At 41.6% G+C, this 17233-nt stretch overlaps 1 protein-coding gene across 3 annotated transcripts in view; it reads right to left on the bottom strand.

Annotated features, from left to right (window-relative positions):
- Positions 1-15125, bottom strand: part of sema5a (sema domain, seven thrombospondin repeats (type 1 and type 1-like), transmembrane domain (TM) and short cytoplasmic domain, (semaphorin) 5A) — a 138267-nt gene extending 123142 nt beyond the window's left edge. For 2 of the 3 annotated variants that reach the window (XR_009389902.1, XR_009389901.1), the window contains exon 1: positions 14573-15125. The gene's annotated coding sequence lies outside the window, so the exon portion shown is untranslated. The remainder of the gene's footprint in view (positions 1-14572) is intronic. The other variant, XM_059326841.1, reaches the window with a different exon arrangement.
- Positions 15126-17233: the final 2108 nt, after the last annotated feature.

Here is a 17233-nt window from a genome sequence, read left to right as displayed (position 1 = left end):
AGACCGAAACGTGGCGAGGTAATGGCTTTCAGACTCACGGTGACCCGCTCTTCAAAACGTGAAGAGAGGTGCAAAAGACTGAAGAGGTGTCGGGAAAGTCGCTAAGGGTCACTTGAGGTAGATTACTGGAGAGAAGCTGGTGATAATGAGAGGAATAGAGGAACAAAGGATGAAGGATGCAGTAGAGGATGAAGAGTAAGAGGTTGGATGAGATGAAATTAAGGGACAGGCTTGGATGGAGGAGGTTGGAGGGAAGAGGAGAGGGGTGGTAAAGAGGTTAGGCGGGAACAAAAGAAGCGGTGAGTGAGGAGGAGAATGGAGAGGATTATTAGAAGAGGAGTTTAGATGGAAAGAAAGAAAAAGGAATGAGGAGTTTAGAGGCACTTCAGAGAAGGGAGGCTGGAAAGAGTGCCTGGGATCTCAATGAATAACACATGCCATAAAACTGCTATTCCTCAGAACTCCAGTCCGGTGTGTGTGTGTATGGCATGTGTCAAGAGAGGGGTCCCACAGAGGTAATTGAATCAGGACATGAAAACAACAGGGGAACAGAGGCAGGGTGAGGTGGTCAGGCACAGCTAGAAAAGCAACAGGCCCCCCTTTTTAAACTAAAGGAAAAGGAAACACCGGGGGACTGCGGTGTCCAGAGAGCTGACTCTACATGGCCTTTCACAGGAGCCACAGCTCCAGGTGCAACACAGTGCAGCTCTGTTAGACATCCAATTCTATTCCAATTGCCCATGTCTTTTATTTTTTCAGCCTGCCTGCACCCCATATGTCTTTATTTTCACCAACACACCAGGCTTTTTTTTTGCTTTGTTTTACATAAACTGCAATCATATAACTGTAATCGTCCATCACGGTGTGAAATAATGACAGAATGGCTGCAAACTGATTTAAAAGCACCCCCTGACAAGAAAAGGCTGACTGAAATAAACCGGTTCACACAAAAAATACCTTTAACAACCTCACTGCTTTTACAGGTTGGAAAATGTTGCGGGGGAAGAAGCCAAAATTGGGTGAGAAGGGGTTTAAAGTGCTCTATTTTGCAAAGGTTTCATCCGGGCTCATCAAGTAAACTACTGCTATTGTAAAAGGGGAAATTGCCTGTAAAAACTTCCTTTCTGCTACCTCATGCCACAAACCGGAGAAAATCTGGAAGTGGAGGTTCACTGTGGGTGTGTAAATAAACACAAACAACGCTAAGTGTAAACGAGCTTAACAGGGGAGAAAAAAAAACTTGGGTTAGTCGTCTCTACAGCTGGGCCAGACTGTTAATGTCTGCACTTTTTCTATTAGACGGGACCCCCTGGCTGCCTCATACAATTATGTTATTCTTCTGGGGCTGTGAGTGTGGGTGTCTGCATTGTGAGACTGTGTCTGGAGGTGATAAAACAGCAGAAAGCACATAAATAATGACTTAATGATCCCCTCCACCCTTTGCTGTAATGATGACAATGGAGTTTTCCAAGCCGGGACGCTGGTGGGGCCGGGCGCGGTAATCCACATGTGGCCTCCAGGTGTGCTCAACTCCATCACTGTTACTTTTTAACCTCCCAAACTGCAATGGATGACATTGTTTAACTGTGTCTATTTTTTATTATCCTTCCATCCCTGTACACCCATCTATCCACCTTATGCTCGAGAGTGCTACTGTACAAATGATTATGGGTGTAACATCTGGTGAGATAGCGGAAGCAGCTCTTAGCTAGTTAGTCCCAGTTGCTAGCTATGGTGGCTAATTGCAGAGACAGTTTAGAGAGCAGCACATTGATGTGTTGTTTCCTGTATCTGTGTCACAGAGGTTTTTACTGGTCTGTATCTATTAACTACAATGGGGTAAGTGAATTTAATCACAGTGATCACAGCAAATACTTTTGCCCCAGAGTCACCAAAGTAAACATTGGATCCATTTTTCAAATGCCACATATCATTCTGACACTTGAATGTAAATTTCAGACGGACCAAGAAGGAGATAATTAACTTTGTTCGAGACCTTTCTGTCTTAGCAACACACTGTCACTTGATCTGACAACACAACTCAAACTGCGGCAACATCTTAAGCTAACGTCAACTAACGTTCGCAAACACCCTAGATAACTTCTTTTCATAATGCTAAATGACTTTAAGCTGTGTAAATATCTAATGTTAGCAAAAGAAAATGTAAATTCATCACACATGCCCAAGTGCATACTATTAATACCACTGGCACAGCTTGTAATGCATTATCTTTAGCATGGAGCACCTTTGCTAACTGCCAACAGTGAAAGTAATTCACTTCCAATTTAGGTAGGGTTGTATGAGGTATTTATCCATAGTCAGTGTTTCACCTCGTGGAAGCAGGCAGGTAGGGGTATGGGCACAGAAGCTATGTACTGCTGTGGATGGGGCAGCAGCTAACTGTATCTTAGTCACCTAAAAAACCCCAATATCATTCAAGTGTACCCTATGTTTGGAATATTTTCACTGCTTTATCTCACCATCCAACAACCCTTTCCAACAGGAAACTATAATTATCTATGCTATCTTCAAAGCCCCCAGACTCCTTTGAGAAAAACAGTAATTTTACCTCACAAAGCGAGGCTGCTGTTCTACCACTGCCTGCATCATTTAGTTTGATTGTTAGTTTTAGTTTATTTTTTTCCATTTCTAAACCCTTTCAAAACAACAAACTCACACAATAACACAAACAAACTAGCCAATTGAAGCTGTGGTAGACCAGCTACTCCCATGTTATATGAGGTAAAATTACTGTTTTTGTCAAAGGAGTCTGGTGGATTTGAAGGAAGCATAGATAACAGCATCAGTTCCCCATTGTTAAGGGCTGTCAAACAGCAAGGTAAGATCAAAATACTCAAATTATAGTGTACACTGATTTTCTTAGGTGGGCCTTTTTTAGGTGGCATAAGGTTTACTCCTGCAACAAAGTAGCTAAATATGCTTGTGTATGTTATCTGAGACCACTTATACAGGTCATAGTCTCATCCCTCAATAGTAGAAGGCAGAGGTATGATAACGTATCCCATTTGAGGTGCAACAGGTGATGCCCCACCGGTTCCCATATATTTTATTAAACGCTCTATGAAAGAGGATTAGCACACCGTTATGTTACCATGGTAAACGCTGGTTCCATTTCAGTGACAGGTAGAGCTGGAGGTCGCACCCATAATTCATGCAGGCTATCATTGGGGCTAGGAAGAAGGTGTTTAAAATGTATTATATCCTGTGTGAGTGTTCATCTTGTTGCAATTGTAGAAATATGTATCTAATGCGAAAGCTTTCTCCTCTCAAGGGAATAATACAGCTGGATGATCTGCATTAATCAACCCGTCAAGTTACATTCAAGTGTATACAGAGAGTGTGGGAAATGTGTGGTTGGAAACAGGGGAGAGAGCGAAAGAGTAGAGAAGAGGAACGAAAAGAAAGGTAATTTTGAGTGACACAATGTGTGGGACTAAATGGAGAAATCTGACGTGTGGCTAAATTATAGTCAAACCACTGAGGCAGAAATAACAGTGTGATTTGCGTAATTGTTTCTTTACTGTAGGTGGGTTCTGCTACCACTGCTGTACAACAATAGCAGTAAATCCTGAGACTGTACACTACAATTAACACCCTTCCCTCCTTCACAGTCTCTGCGGCTAAATATGATGATTTGATCAAGATAATTTATGTTGGAAATATTTTTGCCTTTCTAATTCAACATGTAACCGTCTTTTGCAGCTTCTGAAAAGCATCAATTCGACACGGGAGTTCAGGGAGAAGTCTGAATGTCATCGACTGCGAGAGAGAGGGAAAAAAAGGACTGAGAAGCGCTAAGTAGTGAGAATCAAAGATGAAACAGAGTGACTGTAACCTGCCAATTACTATAATTGCCTCAGCTAGAACTGATGAACTCTGGATATCTGAGAGGGAGAGAAATCAAATGTGTGCTCATATGCAATTACTAAAAAACTTGCTTTTTTTTAAGACTAAGCCAAGAAAAAACATATATTTGCAATGAGAGAAAGTGTTAATTATGATATACGGGGCCCGAGGGGGGAGAGAGAGAGACAGTGTGGGTGTGGAGCTCCGCTGAGGACAATGACAGGTTACAGTGGGTCTCATTGTGTGCAGAGAGACCTGCCACTGCCTGTAGGACGGAAACGGCGCTGGGAGCAGAAACCGCTGTAGTTTTATGCCTATTAAGACACAACACTGACCATAAAACTGAACACGAGGGTCATTTAGTGTCCTTGAGCAAGTTACTGCATTCCTCCCAGATCCAGCTAACTCTGCACTCTGACCTTCCTATATCAAAGGCAGGGCGAGCAGGAAGATTATTCCCCTCTGGGGATGAATTAAGTATTGTATTAATATTATGGTGTTCAGTGCAGAGAGAGAAGGTGGGCGGGAGCTGTAATAGGGTTGAGGTAAAGGAGGAAAAACATCTTTTTTTCTAAAAACTATTCAGAATGGTTTACAGATTTCCAGCTACAGATTTTGTAACACCAGCAAAGGCATTAAAAGAAACTAAAAAACCTCAACTATCTTTACTCGCACAATTACCTCCCGAGTATCAGCTGCCTGATGGTCTCTAGCAACAGTTTCCTCTTCGCAGTTTGAGATACAACTCCTTTTTGTGTGCTTTTCTAAAGTCAATAAAAAGACGTCGACCCTGCAGGATAGAATCCCCTTTTGCCCTTAACTGCTGCAGAGAAGGGAGTACTTTTCCACCCAGAAAGCCTTTGGGGAACAGCGTGGAGCACAAAATAGATCAGGATGCTACGGGGCCCTTGCTTCGGAAGGGCAGAGGTCTATTTTTAATGACAACAAGAGCACTGCAACAAAGTGTTGTGGTAGGGCAAGTCCAGAGGAAATTTATCCTCTGCGTAGGAGTTCCTCCCTCGCTGTGCCAGTCTTAAGAGTTCTGCAACAGCTTGAGTCCAAAACAACTGCGAAAGCTTCCTGCAACAAAATCCATTTCATCCTTCATTTATAATGATTTGACTGAGCTGATCTCAGTTTATCCTCATTAAGGGAAATGTTTGTTTTTTCTTCTTTTAATGTCCTGCAGACAGTGAAAGAGAGTTTGTGTGTTTTCATGTAGCTGTGCATGTTTCTAGCACACCTGCATGTGTATCTCTTTGAAAGGGCAGCAGTGAAGTTTTGGGGTCAGGCCTGGTCAGGCTGAGGTCAACCAATGGGGGCAGGCCGATGTCTGAGAAAGTGAAACATGATCCTTTCCTTTCAGTAACTCTGAGTCACAGTGCTGACCTCCGGAGGCCTGACACATGCACCTGAGACCAGAGCTGCATGTGAAATAAACAGCAGAGCTATTATTATTCCTCTTATTTGTACAAAGGGATATTTTTGTTAGTCCCTTGACCCACACTGGTTTGCCAATTCTTGGGTATTTATTTTCTTTATATCATCTTTCCGTCTATCTGAGCATTTATTCCTCTATATCTTGGTCTAAATTCACTGTATTCTCATGAATTCTGCATCAATTTATGGTGGAATTGTCTTTAATCATGGAAAACACAAGAATCAGGTGCCAGGTCACGATTCAATGTACAAAAATGTAATGGAATACAATACAGTAAGGCTCCTTTATTGACAAGGTACAGCTATATGGACTTTGTCTCTCATTATAGTATGTTGCTCCTTTGCCCCGCAACTAGAGATCACCACATAAACGCCAACCTCCGCTGAGGTCATTATAATCTGCGTTTCCTGGCCCACAATAACGTGGTTATGTACGAATTAAAGTGCATTACTTTTTTCTAGGTATAACTACGAACAGTGAATGAGAACTGCCTGCTGTATTATATAATGCTGCAAGCTCATCTCTTCTGTTGAGGCAACACAACAAATAGCACCTTAATGTGTGTGTACACTGCGGTGTGTGTTTTTCAGCGCTTTGGTGTTTATTTGTATTCGAGTCTCCTCTTTTTTTTTATGCCAGACAGAGGTGGGAAAAACACATCTCATCCCAGAGAATCTTTAAACAATCCACTTCAGTCCCAACAGGGCAGAAGAAGCGCAGGCAGAGAGTCAGCAGAACTCTTGAATGTAACTCACTTTTCAGGGGGAACACAATAGAGCCAGAGCAGGAGAATAGAAACATTCTCTTGTTTCATGAACAACATAATCACACCACTGTATTAGCCAACCAACACTGTGTACAGAAAAAAAGCACACTCCTGGCAATACCTCTAGAATTACTCCATTGTCTTTTACAGCAACTGATATCCTTATCACAGAGGCTCAGTACCTGGCTAGACTTTTAATAGACTTAATGTTCCACAACAAAATATCCCTCGAAACCAAACTCCCACTTGTGTACAAAAGTATTCAACAACAAATGACCACTTCCTCTTGTGCAAAGAGCTTAAAAAAGTCAAAGTGAGGTCAGCTTAGGGTGCTTTAAGTGTGCAATCAACAAAATAAGGTGTTCACAGGCAGGTTTCTAACTGAGGGCTCATTCTTACTCCTGATGGTTTATTCAAGGAAGACTGAGATGTTATTCAGATGGAATAATAAGTGGTTTGTTATGCAGTGCTGGTGGTTTAGATCAGACCACACATCCTCTGTGTGGTTTCACCTTCAGAACTGAGGCAGCATTGTGCCTACCAACGTGGTAGACTACACATTCACATTGGTGCCCTGCACAGACCGGGAAAGGGCATGACTCATGAGAGTCTCATGTCTGGAGTGTGTGCAGTGTTCGCAGCCCAGGTTTTGGAAAACAATACAGAAGGTGTAAGAGAACACACAACTGTGTATTCTTACTTGTTTATCACTTTCTTTGCTTTTCTTTCAAGGGCATAAGTTTGGTTTCAGACACAATAAAGTCAGAGGTCATTCAGTGAATTACTATGTAAATCTCTGCATCATTAATGCGGCAACCCTGTTTAAAATCAGATTTAGGTTCCTTGTTAGAGGCATGATACTAAATTATTCTCTTTTTGATTAATGTTCAGTTCTTTATGAAGAATATTAGCTATGACTATAAAAAAAGAGGTCCTTTTATTATTTTATATATTTTTTATTAATTTGACACAAGAACATGCAGTGGAGCTGGAAGAGCTTTTTTCTGTTTTCTGCCCCAACAACCTGCAATAGAGGTTGCACAATGCTGTGTTGCAAGAAGCTCTCGGATCCTTTAAATACAATAATGTAAAAATTACAAGTCAGAGACCTGCAATCAGCATCGTACTGAAGTAAAAATACAGGAGTACTACCAGCTGAATACTTGATGGTAGGGTGATGGTGATAAAGGGGAAAAAGAAAAAAGTTCTTTGACGCAAATTTGGAATCAGCATTCTGACTCTTTAGGGCTCTAATCTTTGCTTTTTAATAAAAGATAATTGTACCTCTTTGTGCCTCCACCAATTACCTTAATGAAACCATTTATGAAGTTCACAGGGAAAATGTCTCTTGTTAACAACTCATAGACATTTGAAACATGACAAGTCCCCAGCGATTCGCTGTTTTTTTAATAAGGCGTCACAAGACAAAAAGATTGGGAACCTAATCCTTAACACTGCATCTTATTTTTAAATCTCATCATATGAAAAAGTATGTAGATCTTAGGGCTGGGAGATATGGCTTCTATCTTGATAGAAGTCATTTCTTATCTTGATAGCAATATATCACAATATATAATATTTTCTGGTAATTCAATAAATAAATAATCCATATAAAATAACCAGAATCCAATCGTTAAGCTTGATATAAATATTGCTATAACGCAGTTCAGCCACTTGTTTCTCGATATCCCAATGAAAACACTATAGAAAAATATATACAATAGACGTTTTTACATAGTTTTGACAATATATATATCATTATATTGCACAGCCATAGTAAGTATGTATTAATGTACCATGAAAGTATTGAAAATTGAAATATAATCAGTTGTTTTCCACCACACTATGTAGATTTGGAGATGAAATCCAGGGCAAACCCAAATATATCTGCTATAAGTGCAATATTGTAAAGTGACTCCAGTGAGAATATTGACATCTTTGGACTTTGGTGCCAGCATTTGAATTTCACTGTTGACAGTAAGAGGACATTTTTTGTAGAGAGATTTTAGTCAAACAGTAAAGTGAGGAAGACATGCCTCCTTGATCCCCAGTGGAAAGTTTGCCTTCATTTCCTCTTCCTTCATCTTGTTTTTCTCTTCTCTGTCACTTCTCCTGTCTCCTCTTGTCGTCCCTTCTCTCGCTGCCTCTCTCTTGTCTTGTCCCGTCCCGCCTGTCTGTCCCTCTGTCCGTCCCTCTCTAAGGACCTCTGGCACTGACGGATGAATCCAGCAGACAGATGCATCCTGGGACCGCCTGGCCCGCCGCCTCTTGAGAGAAACTCCTCCTTGTATATTTAACAATTCCCCTCAAACCCGCTCAGCCTGCCTGTCTGCTCGTCAATCCTCATATCCGCCCTTCTATCTCTACATAATTCCTCTTCCTTTTTTCTTTTGCCTTCTCTTTTTTATTCCCATTCAAAAAGCAGGCGCCGCCCCTCTTTGTCTGGCAAACTTAAGTTCTTATCTCTTCACCTCTATCTGCGCTGTCTCCCTTCCTCTCTTCATATCTCTCCTCTGATCTCCCTCTGTATCTCTCTTCCGCTCCCATTTTTTCCTGCGTGGCCGAACTACAAGCAGTTATCTTTTAGATGTTATCGCAAACTTTCATATAAGGTCGGATAAAAAGAATATAGGGCGCTCTGTAATTTGGTTTTTCTCATTCATCTGCAGAGGGAAGCATCCTTTTGCAACTTGAATATTTCCTTTTTATTCGAGGATATTGCTCTGATTAGCCCTTCATAATGATTTCAAAGTAGAGATAAATGTTTTCATTTGCAGAAGATTAAAGGATTTTCTGCATTTATATCCTCTCATTGATCAAATTAGAGCTTCTTTGGCTGTTTGCAGCGGTGCGATAGATGAAGATCTGATAGTTCTAAACACATCACATCAAAAGAGCTTCTTATCGTATAATGATATGCTCTATAAAGATAAGACGCAGCGATGCACGTCCCATGAGGGGGAAAAAACTCAGCTACATTACCGCCCGCTGATATGAAAAACATATGGCATACAACATCGCACGAGGTGCAAATAAACACGCTTCCCTGTGCACCTGCTTTGGTAATAGGTGTGGGCTGCTAATTTAGCTGTGACTATACATAGCGAAGAGTGTCAGAGTCTCACAGGAGGCAGTCCAGTTTTGCTCTCACCTCAGAGGTACAAGCTGCAGCCTGAAAGAAGAAGCAGCTCCTATAAAAGAGAAATATACGAGCTGAGCGCCGCTATGAAATGATCCTCTCATTCATGCTTCAAAGTCATTCATCTTCCAGAGAAATACAGCTGGGTGACGGCCCAGAGAGGGAAAAAAGTGCGTTTCTCTCTGTGTGTGTTTGGTGACAACTCATGACTCATTTCACCCTTCAAATGGCCCTGTGGCGCTCATTCAGTCAATAAACAAAGACCAGCAAAGCCTCTTCACTCTCTCTTCCTCAAGCTCTCATTTGAAAATCTTCTTTTCCCCTCCGACTCATTACACCTCTCTCCCCCCTCGCTCCCGTTCTTCTCCTCCCCTTGACTGCTCCCTGGCTCGACCTCACTCATACAACAAACTCCAAACTTAAATAAGTTTACAATAATCGCCTCTCCTGTTGTCACAGAAGTTTGGATCCATCTCTGTTTAACCTTTCAAACATCCGCTTGGCTTGATCCCCAGTGAAAAAGAGGCTTTGGGGATTATTTAATCGTGACCCAAATAGAGTCTCCCCTCTTCTTCCTGTACTAGTGGTTTAAAGACAGATTCCTCTGCTATTTGAGTGGGGTTTTGAGGTTGTAGCGGAGAGAGTGAGAGAGAGAGAGAGAGAGAGAGAGGGACAGCACTAATGTAGTGTTACAGTGCTGGAGACTGAAGGCTGCTTCAGCGGCGCTAATTCCCTTTGACGTGCGGACATGAAACTGGATGTTTTACTCAAACCACAGACGTTCGTTCTTGGATCCAAGAAGCAGAAATAATGGCGCATGGTGGATCACATATCGCTTGCCTGTGTTTCCCTGCCACACGGTGAACTCAAATTATTTCCTACACCTGCCCCTGTGCTGTTTCTGCTGTTTAGCATGCAGTGTGAAATTATCACAGCTTCCTCTGCCTGTTTTACAAGGATCTGTCCCGTCAGAGAACTGCTGTGTGTGTGTGTGTGTGTGTGTGTGTGTGTGTGTGTGTGTGTGCGTGCGTGCGTGCGTGAGTGTGTGTGTGTATGTGTGTGTGTGTGTGTGTGTGTGTGTGTTTGTGTGTGTGTGTGTGTGTGTGTGTGTGTTTCAACACAATGTACACGTTTTATCACTTCGTTTCCAGCTCTTTTCACAAATCTGTCCTCATTCTTCATACCTGTGTATTGTGTTTTCCCTTTAACTCACTTGACTCCAGCTGTGTCGCATTAAATGATAATATTCCTTGCAGATAATAAAGTCACAATGTGTGAAAAAAAAAAAAAGTCACAACGCAAGCAACAAAAACCTTTCCGAGCTGACCTTGACGGAGAGAGAGATGTAACTCCGCTTTATCTGTAATGGAGACTTTGGTGAGGATAAACAACAGATGCTGTGGGGCTGTATTGTGCACACCGCTTGATAGCTTCCTCACGATGTCTATGGCAACTGTCATGACACTTTGGCCTTTAAAGAAGAGAGGTGCCATGGATGATAAACTTTCATTTTGCGGACATTTGCAGCTTTTTTGTGACTGACAGGGCACTCAAATCCCTTGCAGGAAACCTTGGAGTAGCCATAGCAACATCTCGCTAAATAACTGGTGGAAAAGAAAGCTGTTTACTTACACCTTGGCAACTTTCTCTGTTACGCAGCAATAGGTCAGGACGTATCTGATTATGCGGCTGCAAATAAACACGAAGATCCACTAAAAAGGAGCATAAATATTTTGAATCTTCTCACATGTGGGATGATTCTCTGGAGCTACAGTCTTGAAATCAGAAGTGGCAACGAGAACAAGGGAGGGATGAGATAATGGCAAAGTGGTTGTGATGTATAAATAGCCTGTGGTGTTGAGAGGACAAAGCACAGCAGGGATGAACAGCATACTACTTGAGCTATTGTTTGAGTCTCCAAGTTTACTTGCATAAGAGCAATAAATCATCCACTGAGGAGAATCTGTACGATCGGGGCTTCCATGCCATTCTCAGCCAATAAAGTCACATCTTTTGTGAGGATGTGTGTACAGGGACAAACTATCCCAAAGCCCCATCTTGCTGGTGTCAGATAAATAAGTAACCAAAGGGCCTTAAAGAGCGCCCAGGGGCCAGAGGGTAATGGCTGTTTGGTTTACACGTGCATGATAATGCCTTTCACTTTCACTCCCAGCAGGTCTCGACCCCCTGAGGGGACGCCGAATCACAAAGGTCGACGACAATGGGCTTGTCATTCAAACGGTTTCCATGGCGACCACACAGCCTGCCGAGGCCGCCAGGGTCATTTTCATCATGGAATCCTCCTGGCTGGGACTAATTGCTGTGTTTGTGCCGGTGTTCTGTGTCAGTGGTCGGGCAAATTCCCAACACAGAGCAAATATCAATCACGCTAATCATATGCTGCTTTTCACTGGGTGCTGGAATGTGTGGCTGCTTTACATTAACACAGGCTCATCTGCTGCTCATCTCTGCTATGACTCCATGGGGCAGGAGTGGAAGTGTTAATGTAGTTTAGGTTCTGAAACCAACAATTATTTACATTATCTATTAAAATACAAAATATAACTACAATATTCGTTTACGATTTAGATTGACGGTATTCTGAAAACACTCACCGTCTGAGGGATGAAGAGATTACTTTATCAACAGGTTATTTCTTCTATTTGGTTTGTTTGATGGTTTTAATCAGCAGGATTACGGAAAGTCTACTTGCCTGATTTTCATGAAAGCTGGTTGAGGGAAGAAGAACTCATTAAATTCTGTAGAAACACATTTACATTAACAGAATTTTTTTTAAGTGCAACAATGTGTGTGTGCGCTGTTCACCTGCCATACAGTGATGACAAAGGAAAGTCAGGAAACTGTCAAGAAGGTATATGCATTAATATAAACTAAAGAAGTTTTCCAAAAATAAGTATTTAGGGGAAAAAGTATTGAAGATATGTTACTTCATTTGAGTAATCTAAAGGAATACGTTAGAAATGACATTTTAGAACTTGTATTTAGAAATCTGTAGTGGAATATGTTTTAAAACTAACCCTCCCAACACTGCCGTTCAATCTGACACATATTTTCCAAATTAACTGATTATATTTAGTCTGTAAAGTGCCAGAAGATGGACTTCACGGTTTCATAAAGCCGACTTTGACATATTCAGTTTTCTCAAAGATATTAAATTTACTAGAATGAAAGATCACAAAATCCAGAAAATATTCACATCTGGGAAGTTAGAACGGCTTGAAATAAATTAGTTTTTTAGTTTAGTTTAGTTTAGTTTTTAGAGCGTTTCAGGGTCCAAGAGCAGAAGGTGATGTCTTTAAATATGTGAACAGTCCAAAAACAATGGATGTTTAGTTTACAATTATATAAAACACAGCAGAACAGCGAATCCTCACATTGGATTTATCCAAACAATGTATGAGTTTTTTAGCTTAACAAATTAAATTGATTTCTGCAACTATTCCGCTAATCGATCATCAATCGATCGCTGCGACTCTAATGTTGTTTTTTCTCCAGTGTTTCTCTAGCACTTCAGCTAGAATATAAACTGGCAATTTTTGCCAACAGGCATCAGGTCACATGATTCCTTGATTCAGCATTTCCACCCCTCTCTCTCCCTCTCGTTTTGTATTTCTTTTTCATCTCTTTTTCCTCTCTTTTCCTGGGGGACTTTAGCATCCGATGTCTAATAAAGGCCTGGACGCTGTGAGCCCTGAGTAATTCTACCATCTGGATGAGGGTCCCTTTTTTTCCATTGGTAAGCACAGTGTGACAGGATGGATGAGCCACAGCATCCTCGTGGGTCTGAGGCCATAAGATCAGAGGAAGCTGACTGTGTTTATCAGAACTGCAGCTTTCAAGTCCCGAAAGGTAGCACTACAACAACAACCGTCGACCCGCATGAATTCCAATGAAATGGAAAAGAGTGCTCTAGGTGCTTTTATACTCTGGACACAACATCTAAGTAAGAATTTGCATGTTTTCTAAAAAGGTGATCGCCTCAGGCTTGAAAATACAATGGTGAATAAGTGACTTAGTTAACAATTATGTCCGGCTAATCGTACACCAATCAGCACGATCAGGTTTGGAGATTAGCATTCATCTAAATCCGCTGCAGGGCCCGGTAAGAGCCAAGGACAGAGCCGCAGGGTAACTGAGGCGCACATGAACCACATATATATTATCTCTTTCACAACACCATTCACATTTTCACCTACAGCACAAACACAGCCTTCACCATTGTGTATTTACCTTGTCTAATCTTCTAGAAACCACTCACAGACAAAGACTATATTGGATGCTTTGTCACGGAGGGTTTTTGTGGAAGAGAAATTGTTGGTTTTCATTTAGAATATAAGAAAAGTTTCAATGAAGCTTTTGTGAAATAACTTTTTTGATAGTTTTATAAAACCTTAGAAGCTTTCAAGGACTCAGCTCTGGCTCTACCATTGTGTGGGAAGCCATGATGTTTGAGGTGTATGACTGGAAGGTCTGAAAACCTCAACAAAGGGATGTGCAGAATCAAAGAAACCTAGCACGTCCTGTCATTTCAATTCAATGTGAAATACGAGAATTAAACACTACACAATCAGCATGTCTCATAAAGGGCAACCTTTCTGTTCTTCTCCTGGAGAAAAGTGACATAATTTCCCCAACAGAGAACACAATGAAAATCTTCAGACTCTACTAGAAGCAAATACACTGTAAAGGTCACTTATAAAAGCAGAGACAATGGATCAGCAGCCACTGAAAACTTATTATATCCAGAAATCTTAACACAATTAACAACAGAGTGGGAAAATCTCCCATTTTGCAACTGAGCTTTTAAGGCACTGATATTTCCAGTACAGATCTTTCCAAAAAACTCTTCTTTTTTCAGAATCATGCTCAGTCATATTTCACATGCTCATACTTGTGCACTTGATGCAGTGAGCGCTGCTGAGACTTTTGCTTATGATACCTGAACATGATCCATTGTTATAAGATATTGAAAAAGGAAATGTATTTGTAGAATATAAAATACCTAATGATGGGGGACCTGGTGATGGTTGCACTCTGCCAGCACCACCAAGTGGCCACACGCTGCAGAGCAAAATGCAAAACTTCTAAAACTGATTTTTTATTTTGTAGGATTTTGGGGGTTTGTGGAGTATTGTGTGTTTGATGTGAGATTCTGGCATATTTGTAATCTGTATTGTATTTTAAATTGTGTTTTGACTGGAAAATATATGACAAGAAGTGAAAGTCATGGGTTTATTTTAAGGTATAAAGAAATACACTGCCTTTAGAAATGCAATTTCTGCAAAACTGTGACATATCTTTAGTATATACAGTACAATGTATAATAAAAGCGTCTTACCAAGTGAGGTGCCCAACTCCGGTTCATCTAGTAGGGAGCGAAGCTGCGTGTCTTGTCCCGGTGAGAAGAGTGTTACGGAGAAACAAAAAGATAAAGATGAGCTGAAGATGATATATCCTCCGTTCCGCTGCGTCTCTTGCCACAAATCGACCTCAGTAAAACTCCTTTCTCTCTCTGCAGAGATCCCTCTGAGCTCTCTCTCGTCCCTCCGGAGTCCTGTGTGCTATTTCTGCCCCACAGAGGAGCGCTCTGTGCCGGTGGCTCCTCGGCGCACGGGTTGTAATCGGACACCGCACTGTCGCGCTGCGCCACAGACAATGTGCCTCCGCTCTTGGTGGAGGAGACGCGGGTGCCAAAAAAAGGCAAACGGGCGCAAAAAAAAAAAAAAACTGTCCTTCAACTAAAACTAGTCAGAGTTTGTGCAAAGGAAGCCCAAGCGTGAAGTGGAGGTGGGCGATGTGTCCGATGCTGCTCTCAGTCACAGCTGCGCATCTCACGAGCAGGGTTTATGATGGCTGAGGAGTGCGCCCCCACTTCGCGCGTCCGCTCCAGCAACGAGGAGAAACGTGGCAGCGGCGCACAGCTGTCCTGCAGGTGGAGGAGACGGACAGTAACCAGTGAAGCTACAAGTGGGATGGCTCGGTTTTGGACTGTTTGAGCTAATTTGACATCTTTACCCAACCAAAATCTGCTGCTCTATTGATTCCAGCAGTTAAATCCCCCCGTGGGTTTGTCTCTTCCAGGGAGGTCAAAGGTCAACATGAGACAAAGAAAAACACTCACTTTGACTACTGGAATGTGAATCTTAAGGAGACACTACCGGTGAATAGTTTTAATTAATAGATATCAACATGGATGCAAATATTTGATGCATTGTCTTTTTTTTCCAATTAAACATTGGATAAAGCCAGGTTCAAAATTATTGTTTCATTATGTTGACAAATATGAGTCAAAAGTCTATACAGGGAATTTTAGATATCTCTTTTTATTACTCTGCACTGTCAACAGCCATAAGAAAATCAATATTGGCCACGTTTTTAGGAATAAAATGTTCTACAAATCAAGTTATGAATGATATATGAACAAGCCCTTCAGTTAAAACCTTCAGAATATTAGATAGGAATGAAACTGAAAAGTCTGGTGTATGTGTGTGTTGCTGAAGTGCAGATTTATGCCTCAGATGATAAAAAACAGATTCTGAAGAAACAGCATTTAAGCATTATTGTTAAATCCCATACATTCTGTAAGACACTACGGGATATCAGAACGAAACTTCCCCAGTTGATTCACACAATGTTTTTATTTCGTAATACAAGTTTTCTGAAATGTTATGCTTAAATATGCAAATGCGGCATTTTGTGATGCTAACTTTAGTACATTGAGGCATTGATACATTGAGGTACATCTACAGACGCAAATTGACAAAGGGTAGCAAAGTAAACACCTAACACCTGTGTGTTCTGGATGTTTTCATTCCACTGCTGTGAAAGAAGACATGTCATGAAAGCAAAACAGCCCAAACGGAAAGCTGTCTCAACCTTATGCACTTGGCCATATAACCCTAGACATCTAAAAACGTTCATTTTTAGAGTCTTCTCACCTGCACATCCTCAATACAGCGCTCTCTGTGACAGGGCTGGTAAAGATTCTGTTTCAAGGACACTTCAGCAGAGGAGATGCTCTCTAAAAGGTGGGCTTGAACCCTGTCATGCATATCTGTAACCACAGGGACCCAGCTAATAGTGCAGATGAAGTGTTTTGCATCTGCTATACACAGCCCAAACATTTTTTAACAAAGAAAACTAGCAGTAAAGAGAGATTCATTCCTTCACAACACAACAAATTGATCTCTTTAGAAAGCAAGTATATGTCATGTCTGATATGAGTGTGTGTGAGTAAGCAAGACAGAGAGCGACATTGCTGTTTCTGTGCCTTTGTGTATTTTAATAGTGACAACCCCAGTTCAATTACCTATTTATCCTCCAGTGAATGAAGGCAGCCTCTATCAAGCTCCATAAGCCCAAAGAGTGTCATACACAGCTTTAGGGCTGTGACAGCAAGTGTGTGTCTGTCTTTTTGACAGACATGCAGCGGAGTCAACAACAGCCTGTTAATACGCCTCTTCGTTCAACAGGAACGTGCTTCTGTGAATGCCCCGGCTCCTGTATACCCACATCTATATTCAAATCAGGTAATTTTCATAAAAATGTAGCTACCCACAAGGAGGAGGGAGGGGAGGAAGTAAAGCTGAGATTTACATTTCAAGTGGCCTCCGTGCAACTCTGGGAAATGCGTGGGTAACCTTTTCCTTTCTCTTGCTGCACAGGGAGCTTTCTTAAAATATCAGAACAGATTGGATGAAGGTATGGCACGCCAAAGGCCACGACAGTGCTTGACAAAACAATAAACTAAGTTCCCAAATGTTAGTTAGAAAATCATCAAAACATAGTTTGATCCACGGAAAGTGCTCTGACCTCCAGAACTTTTTCTCCTCGCTTCAGGAATTGCAGACTGTGCATGGGTTGCTCTCCAGTAATATAGATGTTTTAAAAGTGAAACCCACAGAGCTCCAGCTCTGGTTCACAGTGAGGCTTCAGCTGCCTGAGCCACACCGACAGGGCAAGTTTCATCAGTAAAAATAATGCAGTGTCTCTGAATGAG

Source organism: Centropristis striata, chromosome 23, assembly GCF_030273125.1.
Source record: "Centropristis striata isolate RG_2023a ecotype Rhode Island chromosome 23, C.striata_1.0, whole genome shotgun sequence".
In the NCBI taxonomy this organism is placed as follows: Eukaryota; Metazoa; Chordata; class Actinopteri; order Perciformes; family Serranidae; genus Centropristis; species Centropristis striata.
The sequence above is the reverse complement of the archived record's forward strand: the minus strand, read 5'-3'. Positions and strand labels throughout refer to the sequence as shown.